At 42.3% G+C, this 18833-nt stretch overlaps 2 protein-coding genes across 2 annotated transcripts in view; one reads left to right on the top strand and one right to left on the bottom strand.

The window, feature by feature from the left end:
• LOC111873815 overlaps window positions 1-1722 on the top strand; it is a 9909-nt gene extending 8187 nt beyond the window's left edge. The window contains exon 3 of the mRNA XM_023868800.2: window positions 1554-1722. The gene's annotated coding sequence lies outside the window, so the exon portion shown is untranslated. The remainder of the gene's footprint in view (window positions 1-1553) is intronic.
• Window positions 1-18833, bottom strand: part of LOC111873806 (zinc finger protein 271) — a 179658-nt gene that overhangs the window by 113469 nt on the left and 47356 nt on the right. The window lies entirely within an intron of this gene.

Here is an 18833-nt window from a genome sequence, read left to right as displayed (position 1 = left end):
TCCTCTATTTTCCTTTCAATTCTTCTTTTAAGTATCTTTGCTATTATCTTTGCTGTATGTGCAATAAGACTTATTGTGCGATGGTCGCTGCATTTTGTAGCTTTTGTCTTTTTCTTTAAGGCAATCATTGTAACTTCTGTAAAGTCCTTGGGCCACTCTCCACTTTCATATATGGTGTTCATTAGTTTACTTAGAAGCTATGAGGTGAAAATTATATAAAGAAAGAGGCATCTAATTTATATACTTATTAATTTAATCTAAACGCGTATATTTGCGAGGAATAACATGTAAACACACAAAATCGGAAATGTTAAAAAAACGTCATTATACGTCTTAAAAGGATCATTAAATTGATTCAACTGTCTATTATTTAAAAATATTTCTGTTACATAATATGACCGCTACTACTCCGTGGTCTGTAGTCCGCAAGCGAACTATACCGACCGAGCGATTGCCGCATGTCGGTGAAGTTAGTGCCAAATTTAGCGGATAGAAGGTGTCATGTGGTCAGCGCTAAGACTCCACATGGCCGTTAATCTCGGTTTTCTAGACCGGGATAATATGACCACTGTGGTGCCACCTAATTAGTATAATAATACATTAACCCATTAAGGCAGAGAGTTTATTATACCACGTGGTTCAACATTAAAAATTCTCTGCATTTTGGTCACACAGCGTACATGTGGGTTAATCATAATTCTCAGAACACACAACGATAACTTTTCTGAACAGCGTTAAACATGTGGGTTTTATCATGGAGGGGCAGCGTGTTCTCTGCGAGGTACGGACTGATGTTTGTTAAACGTTATTTAGATCAGCTTCAGGCTTGAACGGCTTGAACGTGTGTTCTGTCTGGCAAACAAAAAAAGGGGGGGGGGAGTTATTTCCATCGGATCCAGTATTGCTTCTTCATGGAAGTTGTGGGGCGTACTGACACGGATAGAATGCAGACAACTCCTGCTGTTCCCCTTCAGGATTCAAACCGTTAATAATTTCTTCTCTCTCTTATACAATACATATAATTACGCATATCGGTACAACTTAATACACTGATACATTGTTACAATATGGACATTTTAAACTTAGAAAATATTCTTCCCTCGTTTACAAAATTAATCATTTCTTTTACTTTAAAATAAATATAATAATAATACATTTACAGTAAATGTATATAATAACAAGAAGTTCTGGGAAGAACTAATTGCCTTACTTTCGTTTGATGCCACTTGGAAAGCACAAAAAAAAATATGGTAGGGGGAGCTGGATAGAGACACACAGACAGCAAGGTAATTTCATAAGCCTCCTAACGAAAATTAGGGGGATACACAGACAGACACAGAGACAAGAAAGTGATCTCATAGGCCTGATTTTATTTCTTCAAAATAATGGAAGTAGGCTAATGGGACTGAAAATGTCTTCCTGAAACCAAAGAATGTAGCTCGCTCATATATTTTTATTATTCAATAAATAATATTATGTTAAATTAATAGAACTACTTGTGCGATTGAGAGAATAATATATTTTCAGCTAATATTTGCTTTGCCTTGTTTCAGCACAACATTCATCTTGCACCACAAGCAGAAACTTCCCGCCGCCATGTCAGCCACTCAATTTGGCAATCAGAATTCTGATAATGTATTTAGTCCACTGCCACTAAATCATTAATTAAAACGCAATTTTAAGGCATCAATGGTACTGCAGTCTGATAGTATTTCAGTGACGTTTCGGAGAAATATACTGTCACCATCATCAGGGCAGAAAGATTTGCTGAGCAAGTAAGAAGAAAACAGTGTGCTTTACGTGCAACACAATTTTCTCTTCAGCTCTCCGTTCCGACTGGCTTTAGGGCCCATCCAGTCTGCTCTCAAAATGGTTTCGAGTATAGCGGCCGAGGCGTGAAGCTGACTACTCAACTACGTCTTTCGCAGAGGTTAAGAATGTGTGGGGCTATTACACAGTACTCGCTTATTTGCATGATTGGCCTAACCTTAGACGACGAACAGGGGAAAGTACTTTTCTCCTAAGCATCGATAAATTTCTGCAAGACTGTACGGGGTCAGAAGAAAACACTCTTCGTCAGGGATGAGAAGCAGTAAATAAGATTAATGGCAGCTGAGTTTTAACATTTTCACCGCGTTGTGAATATATGTAAATGATGGTGTTCCTGGTTATGGCACCTTCTAATCCTACAGGCAGTAATAGAGGCATACGCCTTCACCCATGAGACAAAACAGGAGTTGGGGACAGCAAGAGCTGTAAAAAAACACTGCACACATATCCGCCCCATATACAATGTAACTTCGATAATCCCAATTTAATTAAAGCATTGCTGTGTTCGCAGCTATCAATCATGAACATCCCAACATCCAGAACGTCCATTACCGTGTACACAAAATCCCACCACTGATCCCTATCCTGAGCCAGATAGATCCAGTCCGTACCACCCCATTCTATTTATCTAAGATCAGTTTTAATATTATCATCCCACGCACGTACAGGTCTTCCTAGTGATCTATTTACTTCTGCCTTTCCCATAAAAATTCTGCATGCATTCTTTTCCTCCCGCATATGTGCTACATGCCCTACCCATCTCATTACCCTTTAATTTATCGTTCTAATTATGTCTGGCGAAGAGTGCAAATGTTGAAGCACCTCGTTATGAAATTTTCTCCAGCCTCCTATTATTTCATCTTTCTCTTTGGTCCATATATTTTTCGACACCCAGTACTCAAATACCCTTAGTTTTTCCCCTTTAAAGTCAGAGGCCACGTCTGACACTCACTATAAGTGCCACTATAAGCAGAACTGACAGAATGAATGTCATACTGTACCCATGCTGGTTATTAACCATAAGACGCTCTGCATTAACATACACGATGTTTAGTGGGTGGTTCTGCTTAAGTTTCCAGAATGGTGTTATACGTCAAGAATACAATAACACAGTGAGACAATTAATAATATAATAAAGTGAAATAACCCTAGTTGTATCTACATATATTCTCTGCATTGCACGTTGTATTTACGGCACAACTGTATCTAACACGCTTAGATCAAACACCTTACAAATATGTATTTCTCTAGCATGATAAGGAATAACAACTCATAGCAGACAGAATTATATTCTTAAGGCGTTGTGTAGTTTATGTATTGATTACAAAATGATGAATCTAGTCCATTTTGGTTATATTTACGTGTCTGAGAACACTTTTATTTTTAGTTCTTTCATTCATTTAATTTAAACTAACATACTATATTTTAGCAACGCTGTATCTGACGGGTATTTATTCAACCAGCTGCAAAATAACGCGAGTATTCGATTCGAATGCTGTCTCCTAAACAAGAGCGGTTGCTTTATTTTCTGATCCCCGGAAATAATTACGAAAATGATTATGACGAGTTACAACCGGTAATTTTGACCTCCTCTGTGGTCTAGTGGTCAGAGTTCCTTGCTACAGATTCAGAGGTTCCGGGTTCGATTCCCGGCGCTACCAGATTTTCTGAGAAGTAGTGGGTCTGGAACGGGGCCTACTCCGCCTCGTGAGGATAACTGAGGAGCGGTTTGAATGGAAAAGTAGCGGCTTCCAGATTAACGGCAGTGAGATTTTTTTTAAAGCAGAAAAAATATTTTAAATACAAAAAAAAAAGCCTAGGCAATGCCCATCCGGCCCTCTGTAGCACATTTTTATAAATATCTTACTCTATCATAACGGCAGCCCCGCGATTCTTAATATAGACCTTAACTTAAATCTGAGGGTACACTCTTAATAATCAGTACAATTACTTCTTTTGCTTTTCTTGCATATCTATTTTATATAAATATAGGAATGTCGTTTATGAAGTAACAGACTCCTTGCACACATTTTTTTTCTTCTAGCCTTAAGAGCGCTGTAACTGACTTTGGGTACTCTTATTTGCTGTTCTCAGGCAAAATATCCATCACTGTTGCCCGTTGGTCCTCGTACAGTTTACACTTCCAGAAGGGCCGTGGGGATCCGTTGCGCTGACCACGCAGCACCGTCTATCCGCAAAAATTGGCACTAACTTTGCTGACAAGCGGCGGTTGCTCGGTCGGTATAACTCGCTTGCGGACTAAAAACCATGGAGTTTGTTTTTTAATATTGGTAGTTCTAATTATATCGTAAAAACTATTATTTTAGGTATTAATTTCTGCATTTAATAATAATATACTTTTCCTTAGTTTTGCTTATAATCCTCAGAACTAAACAACATATTCAATTTTGACGAAAGAAATTCGTTTTTCTGATTTTCTCGCCTTATATTCAGGGTTACGCTGTACATTCTAATTATAATCTTTTGTAAGGAGGACAACAGTATATCCATCTGACAGAGCAGATGGGGCTTCAGTACGGCAGCTGACTAATATGGAAGCATCTTATTTTAATATACAAGGGCTTTCACAGAAAATACATTGATATCACCAATGGTACATATAAATTATTTGTAACTACGTGTACAATGAAGTAGTTCCGAACTTTACCATGGAAACATGAACTAGTCGGGACAGAATGGATTAAGCTTCAAATAAAATTACAGTTTTAATTAGCTACGATTTCTCTGATTATATGTCCGTACTCACCAAACAGGTTAGCGTAGCGGTAAAGGTCTGGACTTGAATTCAGGAAGTTCTTGGTTCCATTTAGTTCCGGTCATCGGCTATACTAACTTGATATTTTCCGTGTATTTCCTCAGGCTCCCCAGGAAAATCTCACGATCGTATCCTTCCAAATCCTTTCATCACTGAACTATTATCCCACTATCAGACGCTATATAGATTAGCCACTGAAAGCGTCGTTAAACAACATAAAAATAGTTTAGATTTAATTGTATTGTACAGAATTTATTTATCTAAATAAGAGGTTTCTTCGTGCTCTACATGTAGACTCATATAACCATGTACTCAATGCCAACACAACAATGGGCACATTTGCGGATGATACCGTGATCCTCTCGGCCAACAGAGATCCAGCAATAGCTACCTTCACTTTGCAAAATCATCTAAATCAAATACAAGAGTGGACAAATACATGGAAAATAAAAATCAACGAAACCAAGTCAGTGCAAGTAAACTTCAGTCTAAGAAGAGAACAGTGTCCTGCAGTTTTCTTTAATAACGTACACATACCTGAATCACCCAGCACAAAATACTTAGGTATTCATCTAGACAACCATCTAACATCGAAGGAACACATTACTAAAAAAACACAAACACATTGATCTAAAAATCAAGGATATTAATTGGTTAAGTGGAAGAAATTCAAAGCTCTCATTAGACAACAAAATCTTACTTTACAAAACAATAATAAAACCAATTTGGGTATATGGAGTGGAAATATGGGGATGTGCTAGCAAAACCAACATTTCCATAATCCAAAGATGTCAGTCAAAGATACTACGTATGATTACTAACGCCCCATGGGCTGTTTCCAATATAACACTTCATGAAGACCTGAAAGTGCCGCTAGTAAAGGAAGTCATAAAAGCGAAAAGCACAAGATGCCTCAACAAAACAGAAGGACATGAGAACGTACTAATGCAACCGCTACTGGAACCGCACAATGAAGGAAGACTGAAAAGGAATTGGCCAGTCGACCTGAGAGAGGGGTAACGAGGACTTATCTCTGGATAAGCCCTCTCCACGTCACGAAGAATACTAGAGCTAATTAGCTTATAGAATCAAATGTAATTCTGATTGCTAATTTTATGTAAAAAAAATACAACCATGCGCATTATCTTATTGAATGCTATATAGACTCTGCAACTGGTGCGCCGTAGTTTCATAGATATACGAAGGGGGACCCAAAAATAACCGGAACCGACCTGTTGCGCGCGCATGCTTTGTAGTTACGAGTTGTGCTGCTAGGTGGTGTTAGCTGGGGGTCTCCCGCGACTGTTAGTGAGCTGGCGTCAGTCTGAGTTAAGTGGTTTGTCTGTGGTGCTCTGTTGTGTGCGTTCCTGTTTCAACCCTTTGGCGATTAGTGAGATGGCCGACCAGAAGGAACAAAGAGTGTGCGTGAAATTTTGCTTTCTGTTAGGGAAAACTGCAGCCGAGACTGTTGGGATGCTTCGGCAAGCCTTTAATGATGATGATTTGGGGAAATCACAGGTCGTAAACCCGTCTTAATATAACAGGTCATAGACGTGACCTACAAGCTTTTAAGGGCATGCGCGTAAGGATAGCAGAATGAAGGCAAATACGTATATCTATGTAAGTTATTCAAGAAGGCCGCGCCATAGCTCAAGCGGTTAGTCGCTGGCTTCTCACTGCTGCGGCCCGGGTTCGATTCCGGGTCTGGTCAAGTGGGATTTGTGGTGGACAAAGTGGCGTTGGGGCGGATTTTCTCTGAGAACTTCGGTTTCCGCTGCCAATCTTCATTCTACAAAATTCTCCATCATAATCACCCGGGGCAAGCTACAATAGGCCAATCAGTGGCCACCGTGCCAAGTGGACCCAGTTGGACTCCACCCAACACTAAGCGATTTTTAAAAAAAGTTATTCAAGAAACAATTTCAAGTTTACGTAGCTGGAAACTTGTTAAAATGTGTATTCAATTATAATTGCGGGCTTGCTGCGAGATGTTGGAGTTGAGGTTCTCACAGCGGTGACTGAGAACAATAACATATTCTGGGCAGTAACGCCGTGTAATCTGGTACAAGTTTACCGATGATTCAGCTGGACAGTAAGAGAGCCCTAAGTAAAGTACTAAGTTGGTTGTTTACCTGCCTTACTCTTCGACACTGAAGATGGAGGCAGGACGATTGTACGAAACGTTGATAAACTTCCATACGATTACATGGTATCAACTTCCAGACGTCAGTATTCTTCATGGTTACTGCCGTGAGAACTTCCAAGCTGACACATTTAACTATTAATAATTACTCTTCTAGCTTTTTTTTTTAATTCGCTTAGTGGGGAGTGGAGTCCAGTTGGGTCCACTCGGCACGGCGGCCATTGATTGGCTTATTGTAGCCTGCCCAGGGTGATTATGATGATGGAGAATTTGGTGGAATGAAGATTAGCAGGGGAAACCGAAGTACTCAGAGAAAACCCGCCCCAGCGCCACTTTGTCCACTACAAATCCCATTTTACCAGACCCGGGATCGAACCCGGGCCGCCGCGGTGGGAAGCCAGCAGCTAACCGCTTGAACTATGACACGGCCATACTTCTAGCTTACTGTCCGTGTGTCTGTGTATCCCCCTTCATCAACTTCTGCATGCCTGAACCAATCTTTATGAAACTTGGTATGTATATCACGCCACCTGATGCCCATCTCAACGGCTTACTTCATAAATCTCTCCCATCAGTCTGTGTGTCTGTATGTGTATCACGCTTTGCTAGGCAACGGCTCGGTAACGTCACCGCGGCAACGAATACGTATGAAAAAAATAGAAGAATTGTTGGACGCGTAGTTTTCTGTGCCTTCCATGTCGTATGAAAGAAAGTAGGCGATTAGTTCTTTACAGAACTTATTTTTTTCCTTTTGGAACATGTAAGGAATTTGCACTGTCGGCGTATTACCTGTAAGTCCACACTTCATATGACGGTCATTTATAATACCTTAAACAATTTTGTTATTATTATTTATTTAAACTGCAAATGGGTTTATACCCTGTGGCAGTGATACTACGATAAGACACAAAACACAAATAACACACCACACTGAAACAAAACACAGCACAGAGTCTATACATCGATGAATTCTACAGGGCCATGCCACCACACACCAGGATACATTGCTATCTTTGCTACAAAACTTTAGGAACCGATACTGGATAAACATGAACGGTAGATCTTTACTTCCTCAAACAAACAACAAATTCCATGGTTTTAGTCCGCCAGCGAACTATACCGACCGAGCTACCGCCGCTTGTCGGCTAGGTTAGTGCCAACGTTTGCCGATAGAGGGTGTCGCGTGGTCAGCGCAACGGATCCCCACGGCCGTTAATCTCGGTTTCCTAGACCGGAGCCGCTATTTCCTTGACGTAGCTCCTCAGTTATCCTCACGAGGCTGACTTGACTCCGTTCCAGACCCACTACTTCTCAGAAAATCTGGTAGTGCCGGGAATCGAACCCGGAACCTCAGGATCTGTAGGCAAGAACTCTGACCACTAGATCAAAAAGGCGGTCCCTTACTTCCTCACAATTCATAACAATCCTCGCATCTCATTCGTCTGTTTTAGCCTCTGCAGTGCAAAAACCAAAACGAATTGTAAAGTCACATAACAATTCATATAACACAACCGATCAATAAGATAACCTTGATTGTCCACAGAACTATTTATTTAACGACGCTCTAACTCACCAATAGAATAGCTCTGCTGGTGATTCAGTGAACTACTACACACAATATGCTGCTAATGTTTCAGTTCAGGATCTGCTTCACAGATGGCACATCTGAGTTCAAAGCGCTATTGCGAAATAGAGAAAGTTGAACGACTGGATCAGGACTAAGTTTTATGTTACCAGTCTGTTTGTGCCATAAGAAGTGTTGCCTATATGGACAGGGGTTAAGTTTACAAAAGTTTCAGAGGAAATCGCTGCCTCCATCTTCAGGACACGTTGGTAACCACGTATGGTAATACGAAGAGTTATGACTTCCCTTGTAACTACCAAAGAAGTTGACTCACATGCCCTGAGCCCGATATGTTTAACACATAGTCCGGAAATATATAAAAAGATGGAAAAGAAAGAAATAATAACACATACGTACGAATTCAGCCTTGAAAGATATAACTACGAGCTCCACTTGCTATCTGCTTCAAGCTGGGTTCTTCCCTGGCTCATTCTTCGACTCTGAAGATGAATGCAGAATCTTCCTCCAAAACGTCAGTTGGATTTCAACGGACAACACGGCGTTATATCCCAGGAGATACATGAACTCTCATAACCACAGTCGTGATAACCTAAAATCCTATATATCCTCCAAATTATTTGTTATGTCCTTATCTAGTAAGCTTTATGAACAACACTGGGCAAAGTAGAATGAAATAAGGTGGAAAGATTGAACGCCTAAATTATGAAGAGGGACAGATCTAACAAGGTGCTACAGTTTCAAATTTAACACATTCTTAGCTAATGTAGATAATGCATATATATACTATATGTATATGGCCTAGAAATAGTGGCTCCTTCCGGTTAATTAATTTGATGCTCGAAAATACTCGTATAAGCGAAAGAAATGAGTTCCGCCATCTCTTTTAACAGTTAAAGTTATGTGTAGGTTTTCAGCAACATAAATGATATTGCGGCGTGCCGCCTAAAAGCCAGAATATCTGAGCGGGAATCCATTGCTAGACAACGGCTCAGTAACTATGTTTCCCATAAAACAAGGAACAGTGAATACCTTGTTGCCCAGGCGACAATTGTAAGCATGTTAACGCTACAAAGCATACATTGACAGGCGTTACCATAGAAATGAAGGCCATAATTACTGCAGTGCCTGCTGCAACGAATACGATTCAAGAAGGTGTCTTCTAGTCCGTCCGACTGTAGAAGACAGGAGACCAAACGGAGCGGGACAGATGAAACCCGTGTGGAGGCAGAGTCGAATACCTCCACCGTGACCCTGCGAGTCGTAGGATGCGACGAAAAGGGAAGTCTCAAATCTAAGACAGTAAAATAAGGTCGCGAGTCCCAAGGGACTCGGACCCGAGAAAGACCGCGCTGGCAAGATCCAGCAGCATATACAAAAGACAGACCCGTCCTCTCGTCAGAGAGGGCGCCCCACAAAAACAAGACCGTTACTGTCAAACAATAATAAATATCTGTCATGAGCCACAGATGGGACTCGACACCAAAACTTTCTGACTGACCACCGTCAGTCTCAATGTGACTTTGACTCTGAGGACAGAGTAGATCGGACCAGGTAAGTGGTCAGATCAGAGCCGACGGACCAGTCAGGTCCCATCGTCAGGAAGACGCGATTTCAGAGTGACTGTAGTTGTGATTTGTAAACGAGTTACTCAATAAAACAGCTTCGTCTAGTCCGCAAGCCATTCATTTCTTGTCACGGATCCCTGGACGCGTGACAATAGGTTACCATGACAACACACTAGTAGCACATGTTAAAGGAAGATTTAAAACTCCCGAAGTCTTGAGACAATAAAATATGGTCATGAGTATCACCGTACTGGGTACCAAGAATGACTGTGCTGGCGAGGCCAGCAGTAATTTAACAGAAGTCCAGAGTAGTTTGTGAATGTGAGCAGAACAGATCAAAGAATATCTTTGAGACGAAAAGAGATAATAAAATTCGTAAGGCCAAGACTCACATTGCTGGAAGATGTAGAGGATGATTGACGAGAGGTGAAGATGAAGAGATGGAGAGAAATGGGAAAAACGCAGTAAAATATGAATCTTTATTAATATAGGTCAAGATTCTTAGAGGAAATACAAGTCGTACTTGTGGGAATAGTGACAGAAGGTTTCTTCAACAAACAACTGGATGGATACAATTAAGTTATTAAACTACGTCTAAAATACATTTGTGTGTGCGTCATCACGTGACACTGACGCTACATCATCATTAGGAAGATAATGAATTATATTCTCGAAAAAGTTGTTATACCATAGATCTCGTTAAACACAGAGGACTTTTCTTCTGTAAGCTGGCCAACTCAAGCTATGATGTGCCCTCAAAAATGTTTCATACGGACCGTATAATAGCACTTACTCCAGAAAACTTAGAAGGGACAGACGATCATGAATGTTCAAATAAATAACGTTTTCTTTCGAAGCTGCTAAATATTTTTTTACTGGCTCTACAGCCCCCTTGGGCCCTGGCCTCTGATTTTCAGTTTCATGATCATTTTACAGACGGTAGGACTCCTTGGACGAGTGATCATCTCGTCGTAAACACAGACAACACAAACACAGAAGAAACACATATCAAACATCCATGCCTTGCGTGGGATTCGAACTCACAATCCCGGCTTCCGAGCGAGAGAAGACAGTGCATGCCTTAGACCGCTCAGCTACCGTGACCGCAGTGTATAAGAATAATATATAAGAATTCAGTTCGTACCTCAGAGGAAACAGATCCGAACCCACGATCCCTGCTTCCGAGCGAGGGAAGACAGTACATGCCTTAGACCGCTCGGCTACCGTGAGCGGCAAGCCGCTAAATTACAGGAGAAAATTATAGGATTCTCTTCATGAAAATCATTCACACGTCTGGGCTTGGCCCCAGACACATAGGAGCCGGCTGTAGGTGAGGCAGTGGCCAGACCGGTAACAGAACCCAAACTTGGTCGTCAGAATGAGGACGTTGTCCTGATTTCACTCACCAAACGATTGGTATAGAGAACACTGTACATCACTGTCTTTGCCCTCAAGTTTCAAGGAGTTCTTTGAAACAAGACTCATCTACCTGCAATCCTTTCCCTCATATACATTTATGGACTTTATACAGTACACACAAATCACTAGACAAGTTCCTTTTATTTCGTAAAGCATGCTTTCTCTTCGTACTGAACATTCCCTATGGGCACCATCCTCAAGGTATACAGCCTTATCGTGGCGAGGAGGTCTGAGGGCTGCAATGACCTGGAGAGATATGCTAGCGGGAGCATAAGCTCTTGGTATGGCCACCCATGCCAGACAGATGAAAAAGTTATGGGCAGACGAATGTAGTCCCTAGTCCTTCTGATAAGAGGTTTTTGTGTGGCGCTAATGGCTCCAGACCTGTGTTAACCTGGATGGAAATAAGAAATAGAATGAACAAGGGACGAAAGAAGAAAGTGGAAATAAATGAAGCACGAGAGAAAGAAAGACAGAAAGAATAAATAAATAAAATTATAATCCAAGAAAGTAACAAAAGACGCAAAGAGGCAGATAGAAAGTAGATAAATGAAGCACAGAAGAAATAAACAAAACATAGGAACAAAGAGGAGAGGGAGAAATGTAGCATAAACCAGAAAGAGAGGAAAATAAAACGAAGCCATAAATAGAAAAACAAAAAAGATATGACAGAAGTAAAGAGGAGAAATGAAGAGATTAAACAGAAATTAAAGAAAAGGAACAAGGAAACAAGAAAGAAGGCAATAAAATAAAATGAAGTAAGACAAGTAAAAAGAGGTGCAAAACATGGCTGAGCCGCCCCTAACACACTTACGTCTGGTGCTTTACGACCCTCGAATTCAACTTTCTTGCTTTGTGAACGCCTGATGTTTCGAAAGTGACATGAAGAAAGTATTGTACATTAACTGAGCCCGTTTCGGCCCACACTGTCCTCATTGCACTGACTCATACCTTTCTCCTGAAACGTTTGTATCCTCATGACTTACTGTCCGTTAATAAAGTAGAGGATTTATCGCCTGTAATTGTATTTTCCAAAGATGCTTAACAGTATACAGACTACTACGGCCAGACGATGAGAAGTTCAATCCATGGTGGAGGTAGAAATGTTGTTGTAGAGGCCGACACCGGAAATGAGGCCCAGCTAGAATGTTACGCAATGGGTTCCGGAAGGGCCAGTCCCTGGGGGCAAAGCGACGGATCCCTGAAACTGGCCACTGACCTCAATCTAACACCAATACTGATTTAATTTGTGAGTTACTTCACGATGCTGTCAGCCGCCAGCGATGAATGTTAAGGTCACAGATGAATTGGGAAGGGTTTTGGGAGTGTAAGGAAGACCACAAGAAACCTCAGTCATGATAGAAGATGCCTCGGCCAAGATTCAAACTTAGCACCTTCCGAATACAGATACCGCCCGCTGTCGAGGTTATGTATGTGCGTATACATGTGCTGATGCTGTATTAATTAGCCATTTAAAAACTGAACAGTCGGTAAGGTCGGGTAAACTGTCAGGGTTGATGAATAGGCCCAAGAAGAAAGTTAAGTGGCAAGCGGAGCCACCTGCTAGGCTTATTCTTATATCCTGAAGATGGAGGTGATATTCGCCCGAAACATGGGCTGAATTCTACGGACTACACGGCGATATAGCCCATAAAACATAACTCTTAGTAATGCTATGTTGAAGAAATAATAAACAGACTAACAGACTATGTAGTTAACGGTCTCTCTAACAATCTAACAGCTATCCCTGTAATATGCCGTGGAGACCCATATGGTTGTGAGACGTCGAGGCTCCCACATCTTCTAGACAATCGGCTCACAGATGGCGGTGAGGTTGTCAGCCTTACACGCCGGCCGCCCTTTACCTCTTGGAAGGTTCCTGGTACTCATTTCTGTTAGAGGCTGAGTCGACCCCAGGGCCATAGTACTACAGAATCTACCTCATCGGGACTAGAACCTGTGAACTTCCGGCTTGTTCCATAGTATTAGTATTATTATTAGAGGGGGTGGGTTTCCCCATGCACTTAGACCAGTTATTGCTCCATTGTGCGTCCCCCTTTAATTTCTACTGTCGCCATACCCTACAGGTACTGGTGCGTGCTATCAGCCCCGTGCAGCCAACGAGGTCGGCCCTCGGTACCTGATATTTCCCCCATCTACCAGAGGCATTGGAAACTACTTGGGCGGGAAACTTGTTACCCAATTTTGCTCAGAGGACTCCTAGAGACATGAGGATCTTTTACGTGCCGTAAAAATTCCACGACCTCCGCCGGGTTTGAATCCGCGTACCTTGAGGCATGAGGTGGGAACGTTACCCCTAGACTACGGAGGCAGCTTTTGTTCCATAGTACCCAAACAAACTACGCTAACGCGTGCCCCCACCGATCTAATGCATTCTTTAATTAAATGATTAGTGGCAGATCCCGAAGATTCAGCTCCACTAATATCTAAGCCCGCCACTGAACACGATACTGAGCCGGTTCCATCCACCTCCCTTCACCAAAACCTAGTTATCTTATTTCCATCTTAATATTATCCTACAATTCCCTTTTCTACTTTCCGAGCGGCCAATTATTCCAAAAGCCTCTCTAGTTATATTCTGTATTAATTTGTTTGCTCCATCCGAGCTACATACCCAACCAATTGTGATTTCCTGAAGTTCACTATCGTATCAATACCAGGTCTATTTGTCTGGATATTCTGAATAGTGGGATTTGTGATATTTGGTATTAAGGTCATTGGATTTTTCAATTTACCTAGGTCCTCCAGCCCTGGGGCCGACTCAGCCTCTAACAGAAACGAGTACCAGGAATCCTTCTGGTGGGGTAAAGAGCGGCCGGCGTGTAAGGCGACTTCGCCGCAATCTGTGAGCCGATTGTCTAGCAAATGTGGGAGCCTCGACGTCTCACAACCCTGTGGAACTTCACGGCCTGTTACAGGGATAGCTCTACCTTTTTTTGTTAGAATTAACTTCACGGAGCCGAGTCCTTTTATTTTTTTTTTGCTAGTGGGGTGGGACTAAGTCCCTTGTACTGCGGCCATTTCTAGCCTATTGTACCAACCCCAGGTGATAAGTGAGGGTGATTGTGGAGCAATTGGTGGAATGAAGATTGGCAGGGGAAACCGAAGTACTCGGAGAAAACCTGCCCCAGCGCCACTTTGTCCTCCTCAAATCCCACTTGACCAGACCCGGGATCGAACCCGGGCCGCCGCGGTGGGAAGACAGTGACTAACCGCTTGAACTATGGCGCGGCCCAAGACCTGGACTGGCTCACTGCTTGTTTTTTTGCTTCAAGTATTCTTCGTCCCTGAAGATGGAGGCAGTGAGTTCCTCCGAAACGCCGGTAAAATTCTACCGGACTACACGGCTTCACATCCCAGAAGATCGCATTTTTTAACTTCTATGAAGCTACCGCAACACTCATCTACCTGGTACACTCACGTATAATGAAAACATACACGAAGTTACTCGTACTACTAAATCAGACAGTAACCTAGCCGCGAATCGAACTGCGGACATCTAGAACAGTTTTTCAATCTCGATCTACCTGTCTCTTCTAGCGACAAGAATCTAAAAGGTGGGCCCCTGATGTTTCATTCATTCCAGAGTTCGGAGTCACAGTAAGAATTATATAGAAGCTACATTCCTAAGTAGTGACGTCACACTGCCTCCTCTTGGGGCAAGAGAGGGCCGTTAATTACGAAAGACAGACTGGGCACCTTGTGATGGCTTCGCATGAATACTGATAGACTCCGAATCAACAAGACACTTTGTGAGTCTCCGTTCTGATAACGAATCTGTGTGAAGGGCCAGATGGATCGCTTGAGATTTATATTCGGCAAGTGCTGGGTTTGAACATCGGTTGGGACACCATGTCTATTCCATCTGATGCTTTTCGTGACTTTCCTCCGTTCCTACAACACAAGCCGGTATAGTGACTCGATTAGGCCATTATCGCTTTCTTTCAGTTCATTTATAATTCGTTATTTAGTCAAACAACCTTTCCATTTTGGCGGTGTAGAACCCGGAGTTGTGAAGGCACCTCAGAGCTGCCACGGTCGTGAGTCCCGTGGGACTCGGAAACAAGAATCACTGTGTTAGCGATGGCCAGCAGCAATTTAGTAGTCAATCGACGGTGTATAACATATATCCTGAAAAGGTCATAAAATAACTCCCAACCTTGGTGAAATTACGCGAAGAAAGGGGTTAGTTCCGCAATACAAACAGCAAAGCACGCGAAAGCAGATCACGTGTTGACATTCCTCTTGTCAATCCATCTCACTCACACTGTTTATGGAGTGATCGTAAAAAAAATTACAGAATATTACCTTAGCTATATCCGTACGTAGAGGCCGCGCCATAGCTCAAGCGGTTAGGCGCTGGCTTCTTACCGCGGCGGCCCGGGTTCGATCCCGGGCCTGGTCAAGTTGGATTTGCGGTGGACAAAGTGGCGCTGGGGCAGGTTTTCTCCGAGTACTTCGGTTTCCCCTGCCAATCTTCATTCCGCTAATTGCTTCACAATAACCCTCGCCTATCATCTGGGGCTGGTACAATAGTCCAGAAGTGGCCGCAGTACAAGGGACCTAGTCCCACCCCACTAGCAGAAAAAAAAAACATGCCCTTATGTAATAGTAACTCAGAACCACTGTACGGATTTTCATAAAATTTGATATCAGGAGTAGGGGTTCGATTTCCGGTAGTAGGGTCAAAGAGATTTTTGTCTTGTCCATAACATCCAGGGCGGCTGTGAAGGCCACCCAGCCTACTATACAATGGGTACCAGTGAGCTATGTCATTCAGGGTAAAGACTAAGGAAGCGTGAAGCTGACCACTCACCTCCATCTCGTACCGAGACTGAGAACAGTGGAGCTATACCTCAACTATCCCCCTCGTCTCCATGGTGTGGTGCTTAATGTACACAGATATTTCAGCTTTTACTAATATTTATCAAGATATTAAGGGATGAGCCATAGCTCAAGCGGTTAGTCGCTGGCTTCCCACCGCGGCGTCCCGGGTTCGATCCCAGGTCTGGTCAAGTGGGATTCGTGGTGGACAAAGTGGCATTGGGGCAGGTTTTCTCCGAGTACTACGGTTTCCCCTGCCAATCTTTATTCCACCAGTTGCTCCACAGTCACCCTCACCTATCTTCTGGGGCTGGCACAATAGGCCAGAAGTGGCCGCAGTACAAGGGACTTAGACCCACACACCCCGAAAATACCATCTCTCCTTATGTAATCACGTTAATAATAGAGGGCAGTCTTCGCCCGCCCGAACATTGGGGTTGTGGTTTCGAATCCCACTACAGGTATCGATGTCTGTTTATGTTTGTGTTGTTTTGTGTGTAGGGACCGACCTTGCGATGGACCGATCCCCCGTCCAAGGAGTCCTCCCAACTGTGTAAAGGATTAAGAAACTGAAAAAGTGGTCAGAGTCCAAAGGGCCGTAGAACCACTGAGAGAGAGAGAAAAAACAGTAGTGGGTTCGTGTGAAGGTCGTAATTATTCAATTTTCATCATTCCTGTCTTCAATTTTCTTAGCTTCATTTATTGCCCAAGCGATTATGAAACAATACAATGGAAAAGAAGATTATAATCCCCTGGGAAGTGACGCCGTCCAGTTAGTTAAACAGGTGGCAAGGCAATGCAAGAGACTGGCTACTCAATTCCATTGCAGAAGAGATCAGATCTCATAAAGGCCATACAAATCAAATCCGAGCATAGAAGATGAACTAAATTGAAGTTAGAATTCATACTGTGATGTTAATTGCATCATTTCAAGTAGGCCCATGTGAGATTTATATTATGATGGCAAAGCTTGGTGCGTAACCTTGATTCCACGTCGTTCCTGACCTGATAAACCTAAAAAAAAAAGAAAGATTCATTCGTCGGTATAACGGTTCGTTATTATGATCTGTGACAAGACGTTCTTCCCCTGCAAGTCACATATCCTTTGTTTCATCACGCGAGATGGCTCTGTAGCCAGTCATAAGCAGGTTATCCGGGAAATGTTAATATCCGAGAAACGCGTTACACATGCGAGATTGAAATTCCTTGAAGGAGTACACGTCAGGACTAAAGAGCCACTCCCTCAACTCATCATACCAAACAGAATATGCTAATGAGGCGAAGTTCGTTACTCTAGTTTCAATTCTGTTTCTCGCGCATAAACCTAGACCATATCAAATGATTAATCAAGCCACCTTAACATGCCTCAAGTTCATCTAAATTGTTTAGAAGAATCCACTTCCTACCTCACAGGAAACACAGCGTTCCCATTCAAAATTCTTCTTGCATAATGCACTTAAGGGATACAATCGCGTTTTGATTTGAGTTCTTCAAGTATTATCTTAATGGAATGTGAGGTCGTATAATCTGGCACAATTTTAACGACATTTCGGACAAAAGTACTGCCTCCATCTTCACTGTCGAAAAATAACTGAAGTGTAACAACAAGATACAAGCAGGATCCGTTTAATATTATACTCCAACATACTTACTTACGGAGCTGAGCCCTTCTTGAGTAGCCGCCAACTCTGCAGCTACTCAAGAATTTCTCAGCATTTTATGAAACCCGAAGGTTCATAACCGTGTTCACAAAAGCCCTCCGCTGGTCCCTATCCTGAGCCAGAGCAATCCAATCTATACCATTCCATCCTATATCTCTAATATTCATTTTAATACTGTCTACTAACCTAGGCCTTGGTTTTCCCAGTGGCCTCTTTCCTTCTGGCTTTCCCACCAATATCCTATATGCATTCCTGTTCTCCCCCATTCGTGCTACATATCCTGCCCACCTCATCCTCCTTGACTTGATAATTCTATTCCTTTAGGTTCAACTACCAAACATTTTTTAATGCACTAGTATTTCTTTTCTCTCGCATGCGTGCTACAAGTCCCGTCCGTTACATCGTCCTTAATTTGATTATTGTAATAATTTTCGAGGACAGATGTCTCGTCTCCCAGAATAGAACTCGGGACCCTTCAAATACGTGGTAGATATTACAACCCCTATACCTCGAGGTCTGGTATGTTAATTCCATATTGTTACGTATCTTTATGTCGTGTTTCTAAGAAGTAGAACGGTAGCCCACTCCTTGTCTTCAAATACAGGGTCAAGATGAAATAACTTGAAGGCAATTTTGCTTTTAACTTTCATTCCACTTACTTCTAACAGTAAAGCGTGGTAGGGAATTAAAAACAAACATAAAGACATCCCGCATAACATAATTAAAGCATGTACTAGTACTTATTGTTCGGACTGGAAGAGGCGTTTGATAACAGCGTTCACCATTTGTAGATTATATTTTATTACGAACAAGACACGGCACGATTCGGCCCCGAAACCTTCAACCGCGTACGTTAAGGGTACAAGTCAGGTGCTCTGGATGCTTAACCTCACTGAAGTCTACATTTCAAAATTTCAGCATACATTTTTCCGTTTCTGGTTTACTATTTGGCTGAAAAGCTGAAGGCAAAAAAAAAAAAAAAAGATTGTGAGACCATAAAAATTAAAAT

Source organism: Cryptotermes secundus, unplaced genomic scaffold (genome assembly GCF_002891405.2).
Source record: "Cryptotermes secundus unplaced genomic scaffold, Csec_1.0 scaffold215, whole genome shotgun sequence".
Lineage (NCBI taxonomy): Eukaryota > Metazoa > Arthropoda > Insecta > Blattodea > Kalotermitidae > Cryptotermes > Cryptotermes secundus.
The sequence above is the reverse complement of the archived record's forward strand: the minus strand, read 5'-3'. Positions and strand labels throughout refer to the sequence as shown.